Source organism: Arvicola amphibius, chromosome 14 (genome assembly GCF_903992535.2).
Source record: "Arvicola amphibius chromosome 14, mArvAmp1.2, whole genome shotgun sequence".
In the NCBI taxonomy this organism is placed as follows: Eukaryota; Metazoa; Chordata; class Mammalia; order Rodentia; family Cricetidae; genus Arvicola; species Arvicola amphibius.
In genome coordinates this window covers 7,523,335-7,535,552 of record NC_052060.1, presented here as the reverse complement: position 1 = coordinate 7,535,552, position 12,218 = coordinate 7,523,335, and the positions used below count along the sequence as shown (strand labels likewise).

The window sequence follows — 12,218 nt, the reverse complement described above, 5'->3', positions numbered from 1 at the left end:
TTCAAGACCAGCCTGGTCTACAGAGTGAGTTCCAGGACAGCCAGGGATACACAGAGAAACCCTGTCTCAAAAAACCAAAACCAAACAAACAAAAATCAAAGCCAAAAACAAAAAATCCAGCCAAAAAGAGCTGGAGTCAACAGATAAAGGAATGAGTTCTGTGGAGCTGTTTCTGTACCCATGTCAAAAGGTGTGGGATTCTATTGACTATCATATCATATGTCTCGGATGAACAGTTTATACAGGAAAAGCACTCCCTCTAATCAAGAGATAACAGAGACAGCATCATAGTCAATTTTATGTGCCAACCTAGTTAGTTCACAGAACGTAGATAATTGGTTCAACAAGATGTTGGATGTTTTGGCAAAGACATATTTAAATTACTTTTTTAAAAGACATTGCATCTCTACATAGTCCTTGCTGTTCTGAACTCACTGTGTAGACCAGGCAAAAGTATTTTGTTGTTGTTGCTGTTGCTTTGTTTTCTTTCTCGAGACCAGGTTTCCCTGTGTAGCTTTGGAGCCTGTCCTGGAACTCGCTCTGTAGACCAGGCTGGCCTCGAATTCACAGAGATCCACTTGCTTCTGCCTCCTGAGTGTTGGGATTAAAGGTGTGTGCCACCACTGCCCGGTGCAAAGGTATATTTTAAGTGAGATCAATTTTTAAGTTAGTAAATGTTGAGTGAAACGGAATGTGAGCGGGTTTCATCTGCAGCTGGGATTTGCTTTGGGCCACCAACCAGCTCCCAAATAAAGACACGGAGGCTTATTATTAATTATAAATGTTCAGTTGAGTTTATACTTGTCCCACTAGCTCTTTTAACTTAATTTAATCTGTTTCTACTCATCTACATTTTGCCTTGGGGCTTTTTATCTTTCTTTCATTCTGTATGTCCTACTTTTCTGCTTCCTCCGCATCTGGCTGGCTGGCCCTGGCATCTCTTTTTCTTTCTTCCTTGGGCCTAAATTTCTTCTCCTACTTACTCTGTCTGCCTGGAAGTCCCACCTATACCTCCTCACTCACTATTGGCTGTTCAGCTTTTTATTAGACCAATCAGGTGCCTAGGCAGGTGAGATAAAGCTGCAACACATCTTTAAATAATTAAACAAATATTCCACAACATTCATCCAATCACTTGAAGGACTTAATAAAAACGGCTGTCCTTCCCAAAGAGGGAATCAGTTATACACACACACACACACACACACACACACACATCTATCTGATCAGTTATATATATATTTCATAACATACTTATATAATTCTAACATTACTAGTCCTAGAAGACACACTTAAACCAAAACTCTTCCAGAACTCATTTGCCAGGCCACACGGCCAATTTTGGATTTGCCGAGCCTCCAGAGTTACGTGAGCCAGTCTCTTAAAATAAATATTGATTGATCCATAGACAGATAGAAGTTGGTCCTGTTCCCTTGGAAAACTTTGAATAACAGAGCGTGTTTTACTGATTCTCTCCTGTCATCGACAGAAGAGAGAGAGAGGAGGCACAAACATCAGGGGTCAGTGACACAGTTCTCCTTTTGGGTAAGATGGTTGAGTAAAAAGCTACTCAAGGAGCCACCCTGGGCATTCACTCTAGCCCTGGCTGACCAGGTCACCAGAAGATGACAATTATACAAAGCACCTTGAAGATGTAGCTGATGGGCAGACAGAGAGATACCCTACTTAGCCCTTGCTGTGTGCTGCGCCTTCCTCCCATTTCGGAGGAGAGCGACACTCTCGTAGAATGCCATTCCTAGTCTATGCTGTAATCTCTGTGACACAGCATTTGTAAGCCTAGGGCTCAGCTCCTAGAAACACGTGGACGACTGGCAAACAATTTGTATGAGAATGGCTGGGCTAGCACTGTGTGTGTGCATAAAAATCATGGGAATAGCTCAATTTTGAAAGCCCCCTGTGTAGGAATAGATACCGGCACAACGGAGGAAGAAGAGGCACAGTTATTAGACTTTTGAAAAGGGCTTGTGTATGTGCGCACAGACACCTATAGAGGCAGGACGCTGGCGGATTTTCCTGCTGATAATGTGAAGTCTGGCACAGTTGTGGGGAAGCGAACTCGGGTACCCTGTAAGAGCAACTCACGTCCTATCCAGTCAGCTACAACTCAGAACTTCCAACAACTCCTTTCAGGTGCTGGGGATCAACCCAGGGCTCAGGAATATCCGGCAAACACGATAATGATGAACTTTGCCCTTCCTGGCAGCATTATGGGATGGAGCAATTACTAAAGCCACCTTGTCTTGTAGACAATGCAGGATGTATTATTATATTAACATTACAGTTGACAGAAAAACAAAAACAAAATATTAGTACAGAGCATTTTCTCTTGTCCAAGACTACACAGAAAGGGGCTTATTTGGGGGTGAGGCCTGCTCAGTTAACAGTGGACCTAATCAAGTTTCCCAGAGTATTTTCTATTAGAATAAGAGATCAAGTAAGTAATTTCATAAGTCCGTCCTATTGTAGACCTTAATATAAAATTCGCAAGACGTCCCTGGGTGGGCTTGAACCACCAACCTTTCGGTTAACAGCCGAACGCGCTAACCGATTGCGCCACAGAGACACAGCTGCTCCACGGATTACATTCTGATGGAAAGGGCCCACTAAACAATAGCGCACAGCTATTGCAAAATTCCTGGGTTAATTCCAGCGCCTTGAAGACCTGGAGTGTTTGGAACGGCGAATTCTTGTCGTTTGAAGCCTGCTGAAGCCTGCGTTTTGATCCTGAACAGCCGCCGAATCGCCCTCTCCTTAGCGTTCCCAAACTCAGAAGTCCCGCCCCGCCCTGCGACAAGTCTGCCATCCGGGTCTGCCCAGGTGGGACCTGCGTGAAGCTAACACCCTGGGAGCTCCAGTAGAACTTGTTGGACCGGTACTCTCTTTTCTTCTTTTTAAAATAGTTCTTAGTTGAGATAATGAAGTTTCATCATTTCCTCCTTGCCTTTCCTCCCCCGCCAAACCCTCCGTACTCTCTTTCAAACTCACGCTCTCTTTTCCCATTGATGTTACATACACATATTCACTGTATTGCGTAGGTCTATATTTCTAAACACATAAATGCAGCCTGCTCGTTTCTGTATACTGTTAGCCATATATATGTTTTCAGGCTGAGCATAACCAATCGGTGTGCTCTTTCCTGGGAAAGGATCCCCTACTCTAGCATTCCTTAGCTGCAGGCAGTCCTTTGTGTAGGGCTGAGGCTTCCGTGGCTTGCTCTTCAGCATGTCCTGGTTCAGCTGATGCTTAGGCAGTCGTGTTGGTGAGATATCACTAGGAGACACAGTCTCACAGCAAACTCCCGGACACTCTGGGTCTTACGGTCTTTCCAGTCTCTCTCCTACAGTGATCCCTGAGATCACTTAGGTCTGAGAGCGTTTTGTGGATGTGTGCCCTGGAACTGGACTCCACAACTGCATTTTGATTGGTTGTCCTTTTCTGGAATGGTCTCCGGCAATTTTTTTTATTACTATTTAAATTTTTTTGAGATTAGAATTACATTATTTCCTCCTTCCTTCCCCACCCCCAACCCTCCCATGGACCCCTTCTTGCTTGCTTTCAAATGCATGGCCTCTTTTCTTGTTAATTGCATCTGCGGATGTGTAAACATATATGTTCCTAAATACAGACGCTCAGTCTGTGTACTTATTTGCTTGTATGTTTTCAGGGCTGACCATTTGGTATTAGGGAATCGATTGCTGCGCTCTTCCCTGAGGAAGACTATTTCTCCTGCCCCCAGCATTCCTCGGTTACCTGCAGTTCTCTATGTAAGGCTGAGGCCTCGTAGACTTTCTCCCATCCATCCTAGCCTAGTGTTAGCATATATTGTTGCTGTCTTTGGTCGGTTCACGCTGAGGCAGTCCTGCTGGTGAGACTTCATGTCACTTCTGACATTACTAGGTGACACAATCTCACAGCAAACTCCCTGATCCCCTGGCTCTTCAAGTATTTCTGCCCCTCTTCCTTAGGTGTTAGAGTTTTGTAGATGTATCCATTGTGACTGGGCTCCACAATTCTGTATTTTGATTGGTTGTGGTTTTCTGTAATGATCTCAGTCTGTTTCAAAGAGAAGTTTCCATTAGGGATAATGCTGGTTTAGCAAAGGGGGTTTGTAAATTCTCCTCCAATATCTATGATCTCGCTATATCTATTCTTCTCACAATATCTATGATCTCATTAGCCCTGATAGTTGGCTAGGCCTGTCGGTGTGATTCCCTCAAGTCCAATTAGAAAGCTGTCGGTTGCTGCTAATGTCTGTTTGCAATGCTGGTCATTGTTGTGGTTCATAGCTGGGTAGGACTGTTGGTTATTTTCTTCCTGTGGAAGCTTGTGTGGTGCCTTCTGGTATTATGAAAATAACTCCTCAGGGAGCGGGCTCTCAGGTCAATTCCAGCTCAGGGTCCTCTGGGCCCTGTGTCTGAAGTACACAGTATCTTCAGTGGTGGGGACTTTCCTTCTACCTCTGGGGGACAACCGAGAACAATAGCAATACCCTGTGATGTTTTGAGAGGGGTGACTCTAACCAACAACTCAAAAGAGGGCTTCTCATAGCTAGTGGTTTTGGTTTGTTTGTTTGTTTTTGTTAGGTGGTCTCTGACTCTTGGAGGGATCATTGTCAGACCAGATGGGAAAAATTTCATTTGAACCACATACACACACAGACACATACAAACACACACACAGACATACACACACACACAAACACATAGACAGAAGACACACAGACACAGACACACACAGACAAGCAGACAGACCGACAGGCAGACAGACACACACCAGAAGACACACACACAGAGGAGAGGGGTTTTTTGTTTTGTTTTGTTTTGTTTTTGGGTAGCTAGTTAATGATTTGTTATGACCTTTTCATACTCCCTTCCTGTTGTTTTGCCTCCTCTTTCCTTCTGAGTTTATCTCCCTCCCGCTCCCTAATTAGCATCTCTTGCATTTTCCTTCCCCCTCTCCCCCCCATCATTGAGTCCTGCTGTTCCCTCTCTGTTGCTCCTCCATCCCCCAACCCTGGCATTGGTCTCTTTTGCCTCCCTGGTTTCTGCAGTTACTCCAGGATTTTACTCACATCTGAGGATTTGGGGGTGTGAGTCTCAGAAGAGAGAAAATACACAACTTTCTTTCTGGGTCTGGGCTGCCTCATTCTATAGGATCTTTAGAAGTCTCATCGACCTGCGACGTTCACGGTTCCATGTTTCTTTACAGCTGAGTATTATTCCATCATGCATATGTGCCACATTTTCATTTTCCATTCATTGGTCCAAGGACACCGAGGTTGTTTCCATTTCCTGGGTGTTGGGAGTAGAGAGAGCACTGAGGAACATGCTGAGACGCGGCTGTAGAGGAGGATGCCAGGTCCCTTGGAAATATGTTAAGGGGTGAGACAGCTAAGCCATATGATATGGAAGACTTATTTTTAACTGTCTGAGAATCTCTACACTGGTTTCAGAGAGGTTGGACCAGTTCAATATCTCATTAACAGTGAATCAAGGCTCCCTTTTCTCTCATCCTCTTCAGCATTTTTTTTTAAATCTTTGTCATTCTTACTGGGATAAGATGAAATTTCAAAGTTGTTTCGACTTGCACTTCTCTAATTTCTCAGGATTATTAATATATATTTATATGTTTATATATATTTATATATTATATATATTTATATATATATATATTTGTTTGTTTTTCAAGACAGGGTTTCTCTGCAGCTTTAGAGCCTGTCCTGGAGCTAGCTCTTGTAGACCAGGCTGGTCTCGAACTCACAGAGATCCGCCTGCCTCTGCCTCCCGAGTGCGGGATTAAAGGCGTGCGCCACCACCGCTCGGCAGATTATTAATATTTTTAAGACGTTTCTTAGCTGCCTTCTCCTCCTCCTCCTCTTTCTTCTTCAAACTCTCTCTTCAAGTCCAGGCCTACTTTCTCTCTCTCTCTCTCTCTCTCTCTCTCTCTCTCTCTCTCTCTCTCTCTCCTGCTGGTGTATATCTTGCAGAGGTTCTCTCCTCTTCTGTAGACTTTCTCATCACCAGATTGATTGTCTCTTTATCTGTGCAGAAGCTTTTTAGCTTCATGAAGCTCCACTTGTCAGTTGTTGGCTTTAATTCTTGGGCAGATGGAGAAAGTCCTTTCCTACACCTGTATCACGTAGGTACTGCCTGTGTGCTTTTTTTCCCCTAGCAATATTAGTGTTTCAGTTTCCACGTTTAGGTCTTTGTTCATTTAAAGTTAGTTTTGATGAAAGGTGGCAGACAGAGACCTAATTCTATTCTCCTGCATTTGGTGTGAATGATCAGGGTCAAAAGTCAGAGGTTGGTAAGAGTTACAGCAGGTGACAACTAGAATCCAGATGTCAACCCACTGAGGAATGATTCTCTGATGGAGGAGAATCCTGTCCAGGCAGGGCCTATGGGACCACTGACTCTGGAAAGTGTTGTTCCTGCAATTTTACATTTGCTAAAGCAGCTATGGTGTTTCCCTAATACCTGCAAGGTAGTATGCAATTTTATATGACATGTATCTGTAATCTTGTGATTGCATCTTAATCTTATGGGCACAGATCAGAGGGTGGTCAGGAAGATGAATTCTCATTAAGCTGTATAATTTTGATACATAGAAAATGTATTAGGATTTACTTCATAACTAGATCTATTGTCCCACAAAGACTGTAAGACATTTAAAAGCATGTTTTGTTCCCTTTACTTAGACTAACACAAGAAAATAGCAATTTCTCCCTAATCTAAGAAGAACTGCACACAATCAGCTCATTTTTACCTCAGAGCAAGTTCATACAGACTGAATGTTTCTGTAAATGGATCATAAAAACTTTACAGATGTGTACAAGGAGTTGCAGATGTCTAACCAAGGTTATTAACACAAAGCAACCTAAAAAATCATGCTAATTCTTCACTTGCCAAGTCTGGCTGATAAAAACCTGTCTCTCAGCTTGTCTCACTGAGCCATATGGCCTCAGCCTCTGGTCATACAGTCTTACACCAGAAACCTTGAAACTTCGCATTGCCATGGTAAATGGCTCCGCCCTTATCATTTACCCAGGGAACGCACTGTGACCAGAGAGATATAACTCTTGTAATTGTTTTCATTGTTGCCTCAAGCCTCCTGTAAAAAGTATACTTAAGCTAGGTGAACAAGGAAGCAGGGGAGAATTGGAACCAATGATTTAGGACAGAGAAAACCGGAACTAAAGAGAATCAGGGACAATCAGAGCAAGGGAATTGGAGCTGCAGACTAATAGAGAGAATGACCTCAGCTCATGTGTGAAGTTATTACAGAAATCTCTCAATCCTCCCTCCTGAGACGCCTTCTCTGAGTCACCCCGGGTGGTAGCTTGGGAGCCGGATCTTCAGACCACTAAAGATTCACCTGTCCTTGCTCCCTAGTACTGGTTAAAAGGGTGTGCTCCCTGCCCTTTTCTTTCTAGTTTAGACAGGGGTTCTCTCTATAATTGAAGCTAGACTCGAGCTGATCTCCTCCCCTTCTGTTCTCCTCTAATTCTGTAAAGTTTCCAGTTTATATGCACACACAAACAAAGGCAATTCTCTGAGCTTGGACGTCCCTTTATCTTTGAAGGTCCCAAATGTGATCTATATGAAAGGCTCCTTTCCTGACTGCATGTCCTACCAAATGGAAGATAGCTGCAGGTAAGTAGCTTCTATTGTATCTCAGGGGATGAAGCAGAGATTAGACTGTGGGGACCAAGGTTATTGACTGTGTGACTTAATTTCTTACTGGAAGTCTCAAGTTCAGGTGCTGCCCAGCTGTGGCCATCTGCCCAGGAAATCAGGCCTGAGAGACAAGATTTCAGCTCAGCAGCCTTTGGGGGCATCTGACTTCTGGGGAGGCTGACTACGGCTTCCCAGTGCCTTTGTTTGAGGACACACTGTGGGACTCGCACCCTTTGTACCTCCTCCATCTCTCTCCCAGCCTGCTTTCTTACCGCCAGGGCCACCTGTCCAGGGGTGACATTGCTCACAGCAATCTGATCTCCCCACCTTAATCATTAATCCAGAAACATCCCACAGACTTGCCTACCGGTCAGTCTGATGGAGGCATTGTTTCAGCTGGGGCTCCCTCTTCCTAGATGACTTTAGCTGGTGAAAAGTTGACAAGAACTGACCAGTAAAGCTCTCCTAGGTTAGTCTCCTGGAAGCCTGCTCCCCATGCAGAGCAAAGTGTTAGAAGCAAACAAACACCAACCAACCAAGAAGCTATGCAACACGTGAAGTCTTTATTCAGAGATTTCCAAACAAGTTCAAACAAAAGAACAAAAAAGCCAAACCTCAAAACAATAACAAAACCTCTGAAATTTTCAGCACAGTATGGCCATTAAAAACTTGCTATCAATCTATTAGCAAAACCCAGAAAGGCATACTAGCAGAAGAAAGAAACTTGAATGCAAAGAAGTACATACATTATTTTATTTTGTTTTTTTGAGACAGGTTTTTTTCTGTGGCTATCCTGCAACTCACTTACTTTGTAGACCAGGCTGGCCTCCAACTCACAGAGATCCAACTGCCTCTGCCTCCTGAGTGCAGGGATTAAAGGCATGCACCACCACCACCGCCAGCTGTAATACATTATTTAAAAGAGAAATATTGAGCCTTGAGTTGGAAGACAGCCTGGACTACTGAGTGAGTTCTGGGACAACCAAACCTACACAGAAAGAAACCCTGTCTTGCACACACACACACACACACACACACACACACACACACACACACACAGAGAGAGAGAGAGAGAGAGAGAGAGAGAGAGAGAGAGGTTGACTGGACACCGTGGAATGCCAGCACTTGGGGAGTGGAGACTGAGTTCACTGCTAGCCTGTGTCTAAATAAATAAATAGAAGGATTATTGTCTAAAACCCCTCCTTTTTTTTAAAAAAAAAATCTTAAATTAAGCTATTCTTGGATAAGAGAGAATTTGGCGAATTAATCATCTTTGTACCACAGTGGCATTCAAACTACTTTTCTAAAATAAAAAGGTTTTATCTAGTTTGTTGTTTATATTTATTTGGGGGCATCTGGCCTTCCTCACAGGGTTCCTGGGATTGAACTCAGGTCATCAACACTTAGCAGCAAGCTCCTTTGCCCACTGAGCCACCCCACCCATGCCCATACAGAAAGATTTTCTGTTGTACACTTTTCCTGAAGCCTTCCCAAATGCTAAAAACAAAACTTGTCTTTTTTTTTTCTTATTAAAAGTATAGTTTTGGGTCTGATTCTGTTGACACACATTGCCAGGGATATAGACTGCTTCCTCCTTTGAACTCTGAAGGGCCTGTGGAACACCCGGAGAGCACCCGGAGAGCTCAGCCGCTAGCGGTGGTGACAAACTGGGTTCCTTAGTTTAGGGTACACACCCGCGTCCTCTGGTTGGGTCGTCCCCCATCCTCGCCCGTCCCCCATCCACGCCTTTCTGGGATCAATGGATTGACCCAGGGCCTACCCCCTGTAGCGGCTCTCCTTTCCCTGTAAGGAACCGCACCCAGTGGTCAGCCTACAGTCCAGCCGGAACTGGGGACCTGCTGGTTTTTGAGGTTTCTAAGGTTCTGTCAGAAGAAATCAATCATCTTAGGTACCGACAGGCAGTACCGTAGCTCCACCATTTTCAGTGTTTAACTCTTTGGTGCGGTCGGAGAACGGCAAGACTGCAAATTTAATGGGCTGTATGGTAGAATTTCGGACACTCTGCTGTCTCTACTAAATGTAAAACAGAATTTTGAAAACAGAAACCGTTGCATTGGCCGGGAATCGAACCCGGGTCTCCCGCGTGGGAGGCGAGAATTCTACCACTGAACCACCAATGCCTCCTATTAACTAGTCCTTGAAGGGTGGAAAGACCTAGTTTTTTCAACAAAGGTGCGTGCTTTGATTTGGTCTCAGCACCAACTGAAAAGTAGCTAATGCATTCAAACCAGCTGCTTTTATACAAACATTGTGCTAGAGGAAATCGTGTCTGTTTTGCCTGACCCAACTCAACCCCCCCCCCCCAAAAAAATAGCTTTTAGGCAGCATGCATCTCTTAGTTCTGATCCCTAATCTTCAATTTTTAATTTCAAATGGTTGCCTTGGTGTTTGTCTCTGTGTTTCTTAGGTGACCAGTCCGTAGTGACGTAGTCTAATCAAGGAAGAAATGAGAAGAATTAAAATTAAAGGAACTATAGGGGCAGACGGGCATAATCAAATTTTGGGTTGAAGAGTTAGTTTTGGTAGTTGATCATGTTATGTGACATTTGTTGATGTGATCAGTCTCCTAATTATTGTAACTACAGCATGTGTTTTCTCTTTATTTTTATTTTGGCAGAGTTTAAATGTTGGAGAGATCTTTCTCCCCAGTCCTTCAGGAGGGAACTAAACGGAACAGAACAGCTGCCATGGGGGTTGGGCTCAGGAGTCCTCCTAACTTTTTAAAAGACAAGTGTCACCTTGACAATTGTGCTTCTGTTTTTGACAAGCCAAGGTTCTGGACTCAGGTACAGACTAATCACAAACCTGAGCTCTGCAAGAAACCCCAGCTCCATACTGACCTTGTAGAGTGATGGTTTCTAGCTGCCCTTTGCCCAACCCCTAAGACACAGACAGCTTTGGCAAGCATGCCGTCTAAGGGCCACGTGCCTTTATTTCCCAACCTACAAACTTGCACTTCCTCCTCTCAACTCCTAAACTTACAGGAAGCCTCAGATGCATACATAGTGACGAATTCTGCACCTCCACACACCAGTGAATCCAAGGTGGGTAGCCCATGCCACCTCCACGTCAGCACTGTGAACTCCCTATGAGCAGCACACTGTTCTGAGTTTCAGTCTGTCACAGAAGCCTGTCCCTATCCCTGCCTGGTCCATGTGCCCTCATTAACATTCATCTTACTGCCTGACCCAGAATTTGACATTTCCCTTAGATAAACACTCGCAATCTCTCAGCACTACACTTTGTTTCTAGTTTAGTTGTTTGAATTTACTGGACTCTCCAGACTCACTGTTCGTCATCAACTGCATTTCTTCATACAATACTTCTTAAATCCATTAACTATAAACAGCTCAAACACTGGCTTCCCTACTGCCAGTCTCGCCTAGTCTGGTCCTTTTGCAACACTGTATCCCAAGTGACTGTTTTGCAATAGAAATATGCAAACATATAGACACATCTATAGTCAAAACAAAACTACTATCTATTGATACAGTGTCTTACTTAGCTTCAAACGCTAACAAACACAGAAGAAAGTTCAACATAAGGAAGCTATGTTATACATCGGAGAGATGGCTCAGTGTTTAAGAGCACTGCCTGCTTTTTCAAAGGTCCTGAGTTCAGTTCCCAGTAATCACATGGTGGCTCACAGCCATCTGTAATGAGATCTGGTGCCCTCTTCTGCCTTGCAGGCACGCATGCACACAGACCACTGTCTAATAAATAAGTTTTTTTTAAAAACAAACAAACAATAGGGTGTACTTAAAAAAAAAAAGGAAACCGTGTTATTTTAACTCATTGTTTTAGAAGTTGTCTTAGGTTCCTATTGCTGTGATAGACACCATGACTAAAAGAAACCTGGGGAGAAGGGGTTTATTTTATTTTGCAGCGTATGGTCCTGACTAAAAGAAACCTGGGGAGAAGGGGTTTATTTTATTTTGCAGTGTACGGTCCTTCATGAAGGGAAGTCAGGGCAGGAACCCGGAGGCAGGGCCTGAAATAGACCAGGGAAGGATGCTGCTGACTGGCTTGCTCAGTCTGCTTTCTTATACAGCCCGGGAGCCCTTGTCCTGGTGTGACCAGGCCCTCCAGCATCCGTCACTAATCAGGAAATGCCCCATAGAGTTGCCTACTGGCAATCCTACGGAAGCATTTTCTCACTCGAGGTTCCCTCTTCCCAAATAACTCTAGCTTGAGTCAGGCTGACACAGAAACTATCACAGAAATTTTAGTTCATTTTTGATTAGTTGTTGCCTTTGGACCTGTGGTGAGGCCAGATATCATGATCTATGCATCTATGGAACAAAATCCTTTACCACACAACCAGGAAAAGATAAAGAGGAAGTTGCTGGGGCCCCACTATCCCACTCAAAGGCGTGTCCCAGTGCCCTGAAAACCTGTCACTAAGGACTGCCTCTTGGAGGTTTCAGTGCCTCTGGATACTGCTGTTTCATTGATGAGGGAGGCAGTTTGCATAAAGAATCCATATAGATGAGTATTTGG

General features: G+C 44.1%; 2 non-coding genes across 2 annotated transcripts; both read right to left on the bottom strand.

Annotated features, from left to right (window-relative positions):
* Window positions 1-2,510: 2,510 nt before the first annotated feature.
* Window positions 2,511-2,584, bottom strand: Trnan-guu. The gene has a single exon. It is a non-coding gene; the product is annotated as a tRNA-Asn (tRNA).
* Window positions 2,585-9,767: 7,183 nt separating this feature from the next.
* Window positions 9,768-9,838, bottom strand: Trnag-ccc. Its single transcript has one exon. It is a non-coding gene; the product is annotated as a tRNA-Gly (tRNA).
* Window positions 9,839-12,218: the final 2,380 nt, after the last annotated feature.